Genomic DNA, 7,137 nt, shown 5'->3' with positions numbered 1-7,137 from the left:
ATTTAGCCTAAGTTTGGTCGGACAACCGTAGTTAACGGATCCTAGAGGATGCCTAACCCCTTCCCTTTAGGATAATATAGAACCCTTACCTAGAATCACACTGATTAAGCAGACTATTAACGGAGGTTTAATTAGCTTTACTTTAATTAATAATTAGGTGCCCTAATTCACCTTAAAATCAATTAGGTGGCGACTCCTTAAAACGAAACGATTTAGGAATCTCCAATATGTTGTACTCCGCTTCAACCCGGTTAAAATGGGGTATAACAGCTTGGCGACTCCGTTGGGGAATGGCTAGGTTCTAACCATAACAAACTTAGGTTAATAATTAATTTGTTGGATGTTTGGCTGTTTTCTTTATGTTTGCTTTTATTATTGCATTGTTTGTTTCCTTTATGTTCTTTTAAATGATTGCTTTATTATGTGAAATTTTCTATGTAATAATATGTTACTGCTTTCCTTAAATTGGCATTCCGGTCATATTTCCTCCACGTCTGGAGAACTCACACTATCACACGTACACGCGAGGTGTGTTTTGCGCACCCGCAAATTTTTCTTCGTGGAATCCAAATTTTAGGAGAGTTGGCGTATGCTCGGGGTGCCCGAGTAACGGGGACCGCGTAGCCTTCTTACTCGAGTAGTCCGCTCGGGAACCCTGTGTCTAGTAAGCGAAATCTCAGAAAACCTTAAGATAGAGTTTTGCCACCAATTTTATTAAGTCATGCATGCATAAGCCTTAGGTGGGTCGGTCCTTGGTATCGACTCCACAATTAGGAAACCCACCAAATTGTTGACGGGTTTCATAACCCAACGACCAACAAGCATATTATGTGTAACGTGATAGTGATAGAAGGATCCAAGCCTAATCGCGACATGTCAAGTTTGGGAATCATTTCCTTTTGTAAGATGGTTCTGCCATAATGTAGCATTTGTGTTCTTTATGTGCTTTGTTTAATGTGTTTTAGATCAGATTAGATTTATATGTCTGAAACAGTATTTAGCATAGTATCAAGGTTTTTTTTCAGTCTTAAAGCTTTGGGGATTAGCAATGTCTTAAAATTGATATGAATACTCTTTCAAATGTTAATACACATTAGTCACAACTTTGATTTGTTTAGATGCAAAGGAAGAGTAAGCTTGAGTTTCAGGCCTGTTACAGTTGAAGCCTTTGATCTGTCTAGTAATGAGATGAGTACTCAGCTTATAAGGATTGTTTAGTTCATTTTTTTTCCAATCGTAACGGACCTGTTTAGTATAAACCAGACTCGATTTGGTGTGCTCATTGGCTTTGTCAGGCAGTCTATGTCAGTTTTGTCGCATATATGCTTAGTTCAGCTGTTCAGTCCAGTAAACGTTTGTTCATTCTGTTTGCATTTCGTTTGAGTGCCTTAGCTTAAGTGTCTATCTATGAAGTTTTGAGTGTTCACCACGTCTAGACTTTTGAAGTTGTCTGGCTATTTAGTTAGCTTACAAAATGGATCATTACTTGATGTATATCATGTTTCTGTATTCTCACTTGAAACCAAAGATTGATTTAGTTAAATTAAGATGATTAGGAGGCTATCCTAGGCTTCATCAATTATTAAACATTTTCTTTAAATGAATTAAGGGTTTGACCATGCTAAGCATACATCTGGTGTATGGTAAATGATCTTTCACATTGGATAAGGATTCACTAATCTTATTGGAGGCTTACTTCTCTTTTTGTTGAGATATATTATAAAGAAACTGATTATGAACATACTAAATTAATTGCATATCATGAGAACTATAAGTTTCCTGAATATCAATGACTTGTGTGCTGTATTTAGATTCAGGTTTTAGCCTACTAGTTTTGAGGGCAAAGCAGCTCAAATATCTGTTACATGAGTTCCCTCCCTCAGCTAATATTTTGAGTCAAGTTTAGGTGTTTGAAGTCATAAAAAGTTCATCACTGTTTAGGTTTTGTTTTGGCCTTCTGAGGGTAGGATATGTTTCAAGGTTATCTCATTATGTGCTTTGCAAACAATTAGGTTTGAGTATGTGCCCTCTCAATAGCATGTATCTCATTTCAATAAGAAATCTACCTTAAGGACTAGCATGTGACGATTCATGTAAACTCTTGATTAAGTTATGAGATTGTGTTGATGAAACTATTTATTTTAAAAGGCCTTAAAACTTGAATCCTCTGTCTCCTTGAGCTGTTTTTTTTTTCAAACCTAGATTAAGTGGTGATATTTATTAAACTAAGAGAAGAATCTTTATCTCATTTGGCTATCGTTTGTTGTGAAAACTGTTTGTTGGATACTCTCCTTTCCCCTTTTGTTTTCTTTGCATGACTTGGGGAAATTTGCAAATCCCCCAACTGCTCGTAAGATGCTGCACATCTGGGGCTTTGCTGCATTTTATTGAGCCTATACTAGAGTTCCTTGGAGCTTGTTATACTATCAGATAAGTTTGCTAATCCCTTTAGTCCTTTATATTGATTGCTATCATGACTTATTGAGAGGCAAGTTTCTGCTATCACTGCTACTCATATGAATAAATACACCATGATTCTTGTTGCAAGTCCATAAACTGTCTGTTGTGTCAAGAGGTTGCTTTTCAGCACTCTGCTTCACCCCTTGAAATGATATTGTGAGGTATAAGAATCATCCGTTGTAAGGCTATTTGTTACCATGTCCTGGCATGAACTCTTGATTGTAAATGAGGCCAAAAAGTGATTGAACTGCTACTGCTATGCTGCAAATTGATTAGGTTAACCCTACATCTTTGAGGTTAAATATGTTTGCTTCTTAAAGGTTGTTTGGTTGTTAAATTCCCTGCTATGCTTCAATGTAATGCCTTGGTGCTGCTATTAATCAATTACTGCCACACCCTATCCTTTGATCCCTGCCCTTACGAATTATTGTTCTTGTCATACAAAAAACAAGCAGAACAGATTACTACACTTGATTACCCTACTACATATGGGGTTGAAACTGTTTACATAAGTTGTATTTTCTGAGAAAACTTGACTACTTGTTGTTGCATCTTGGATAATTTGAGGTTTGAAGTGTTGCACCTTGAACAAACTAATGGTTATCTTGTTGAGATATTAAACCTCTAGCCTACTGATGTTTCCTTAGTATCCTAAATAAGGGTGGGAATTGTTGCAACTCTTTAGGCTAATTTATTGGTTTCTTGGATGAAAAGCTGTAGTTTCAAAAAGGTGTAAAAATCTCTATTAAGTGATTCCTCTGCTACTATTGTCATCTGGTTGGTTGTAAGCTAAGGCCAGTTTGGGTTTGGTTTAGTCTCTTCGATAGCCTTCCATTCCTAAGGTTCTGGAAACCTTCGGGTCTTGTACAACATCGAATATGTAAGGTGATAATTCCCTTTTGCTATTTAGGCCTTTGAGTTTAAGATTCTGTCATAGTGTTAGTGTTTATCTGTCTTGGAGGCATATACTATATTGAGTTATGTTTCATTTGTAGCTAAGGTCTTACTCATTGAGTTTGTTCCGAATATTGTTGTTGCAGTTGTTGCCAGAATCCTTCTTCAAACATTTTAAACCAAGATGTGATATTATCTTGTTACAGTTTCCCTATGCACAAATACTCATCCTTCACACTTTTCTTCTTTGCATAACTTGGGGAATTTTCAAATCCCAAATGTCGATGAGATGCTGCTGAATTCGAGATGAATTACTCCTGTCTTTGGATGGGCCAACTTTTGTAGTCCTTTAAGCTAAACGATACACTTAGTTCCGGCACTTTGCTGAGTTTGCTGTTTTGTAAAAAAAAAAAAAAGTTTAGAGAGGAAAAATGGGTTTTCATACCCACAATGGGGTTTTTGACAACCCCCAAGAGTGAGAACACTCAGAAACCCGGCTAAGCCATTGAGTTCAAGGAAGTTCTCGCTAATTAGTTTAATTTTTGGAAGTCGTTTCCGTTGGTCGGAAATTGATTCGGGTGAAAGAGTGTTCGTCGTCAACCCTCGTCGCCCCGTCGCTGCTCGACAAAAAGCTGACTATTATGTGTGGTTTCAAGGGCAGAAAGGTGCTCTTATGAGCATACCAGGCAGAAGATGGATCCTTTATGGTATCTAGCCCCCTCTTGCCTCATCTCTGTCCAAAAGCCTTGTTCAATACCTCTTCCCCTATCCCTCAACAACTGTTAACCCTTTATACTACTTACATGGTCATTTTTGAGATTGAGTTTGGAGTTCTAAAAGCACAAATAAGTATGAGTAGTGCTCCAGTCTTGAATCTGTCAAGCATTTCCTCTTGCTGCATAATCTCATCCCCTATAGTCCCCATCTTAAACCATGTGATGAATTTTATTTATCTTCTCCCTCTATTTAACTGCCTATGTGTTGATCAAAGGAAAATGAGGCAGATCACATAGTTAGTTTAAGTTGAAATAAATAGATCATTGTGTGATGTGTGTTTGTGTCCATCATCAAGAATGCAGCCTGTGTGCTTTTTAGCATCATCATGTTAGCCTAAAAACCAGAATTTTGTTTAAGTTAAGTTAAAATGATTAGGGGCTGTCTTGTGTTTCAAAAAGCTCTAAAACATACTGTGAAGGGGTTCAAACTGGTGAAGTAAAGGTCTGTTCAATACCGTTGCTGTTTGAGGAGGTTGTTGTTGTGCATTTGATAGATTTGTGTGTATGAAACATCTAGGTGATAAAACCCCACTTGTTGTTAGCTTTTCTAAATACTAATTCTTTATCAGCCTTCTTTTATTGCACGACTTGAGGATTTTCTAACCCCAAATTCCCTTGAGTTGTTGCTAAACTTGAAGGGAATGGCTGCTGCTTGATATTTGAGTCAGCTTTGGAGTAAATTTGCTGCTACATTTCGGGTCACTTCTAGGGCCAGCTTGCTGTTTCTATCTTGCTGCTGATACAAAGCCAAACGAAGGACATTAGACCCGAACCGATTTTGCCATTACATTTTAAAACCTGTACCGCTGCATTGTGCAAGCTGATGTTGGTGTTGTTAGTTGTTTAACTTAATCCTTAGCTTGGAGTTTGATATAGCAATATCTAACAGGACGAGATTCTTGAACAATGTTCCTTAAATTTGCTTGAAACACCTCTCTGTTTCCTTTGGCTGCACAGAATTTGGTAGCTTGTCATTTAAACTTGATCATTTTACTGGTGCCAATTTTTTCTTTTAGCAGTAATATACTAAAAGTGAGGCTACCTATGATTGCAACTAATGTGTCTGGAAAATATAACCAAAGCACTGAATATATTATGCATTTCAGCAATTTCATATTCCCGAGCCTCCTATCAGAGGCTAGAGGCTCGTATTTAAGTGAACAGAGATAGGGGAACACAGTCACTATCCATCAAGTTTAAAATTGTACACCTATTGGACCCTGGGGATTCCTCAGTTACTATCAAATAATGATGGTCATAGATAAGAGCAAAACTGGACAAGTAGGAAATTTGATCCAACTTCTGCTAACTCACGATTCAAAATAATGGTGGCTAAACGTGTTCGCTTCGAGGCTAGCGACTCCGATTATAGTAGTTGCGTGATTTTACTGCGGACTCCGTCAAAAGGGCTGGTAAATCGGAGTATAGTGAGAGCAGTCTCCATACTGTCAAACAGGAAGCCATGTTATCGTCAAGACATTGCAGCACTCTATCACTTGGCAATGAATTCCACATAAAATTGGTAGATAAATCAGTGTGTGTATGTGTGTGTGTGTGTGTCACTAGAACATTACAACATAAAATGCAACCAAAGAGTACACAACACTCAAACATTCATCTTTAATAATAAATCAAACTTCGAACGTTCTACCCAACTCTGTGCGATGAGTCTTTGGACAAATTCTTTTCAAGAAGATCGTTTTCCCTCCTGACGGTTTCCAGATCTTCTTTCAGCTTGTCAATATCAACACTTCGAGATGCCATAGTTGCGAGCTTTCCCTCATAATCAGCCACTTCTCTTCGGTCTCTATCCGCTGCAAGAAGAGTGTCAACTATTTGTTCAAAGCTGTCATGGATGCTAGTCAGTATCCTGTAAGCTTACCGTATCACGCTGTCCCCTTTCGCCTCCCTTTGTAAACGATCAGGCAGTTTACAATCTACACTTCGCTTAAGATGTCAATTCTTGGTCACTAGCATATCAAGACGTTGTACCTGAAACCGTCTCATCCACCACTGCAGGGGGATAAAATGATACCTTGAACCATCTAGTCGTCTTTGATATTTGTATGAGTAGTAGCAGAAGAAGGACAAATTTATATAAGAGTTGATTTCGCGATCTATTCTTCTTTTGGTTTACGTATGGAGATTTTATTAGGATTCTAATTTAATTATGTTTCGCCTGGTTTGAGAGTGTTTATTGCGTTTGGATGTCATCATGGGAAAACAATTTGGATAAGACATTCTCGCTTAGGGACCATGGTTGTCACTCCCGAGACATGGGCTCAAATGGCTAACATAATGCAGTATTTGGGGAATGCGGGAGCAGGTCCTAGCAATGACGGAGCGTCATCTTCAGTTCAGCCACCAGCATGATCAAGTGCGAAATATCTAGGCCAAGTCTCACGAGTGTCTTTACGTTATGTCACCTTTTATGTATTTTGGTTTATTGTCTCATCAGTGTGCTCGCTTTTGTTATTTTAATGGAACTTGGCCTTTTATTTTCAAACTCAAGTGTCTTAATTAAATGGCTTGGATCACTCTATCATAATCTCGAATATTTGGCGTTAGGCCTACCTCTGGCATAAAGAGGTCCTTGCATCTTAGGACGTGTTATTAATGTCTGTGTTATAAACTTTGTAAGTTGTTTGCTCGCTTACTGGCTAAGTGATTTATTTGAATTTATTTGTGATATGCTCGCTCTTGAATTTATTTGCGATTACTTGATGCTAAGAGAATTTATTTTCTACTTGTAAAGTTTTAATTCTTTAGAGGTTGCCTAGCATTGAACATTGCGTTGGCTGCGAATCTGCGTTAAGGACAAGATACAATGGCAAAAAGATTTTGATCATTCAATATCGGTGTGGGATTGGTGCAAGCGCAAAATGAGGACAACGAGAAGAATGTGGTACAAAGAAGCGTGTTGGTCAATTTGGGAAATACCTTCAGCCTTCTTCCTAACACAAGTTCAGCTTCCAGCTCAACCCAAAACATTTCCTTCACTATTTCT

The sequence above is a fragment of the Lycium barbarum genome, chromosome 3 (assembly GCF_019175385.1).
Source record: "Lycium barbarum isolate Lr01 chromosome 3, ASM1917538v2, whole genome shotgun sequence".
NCBI lineage: Eukaryota > Viridiplantae > Streptophyta > Magnoliopsida > Solanales > Solanaceae > Lycium > Lycium barbarum.
This window is presented reverse-complemented; position numbering follows the sequence as displayed.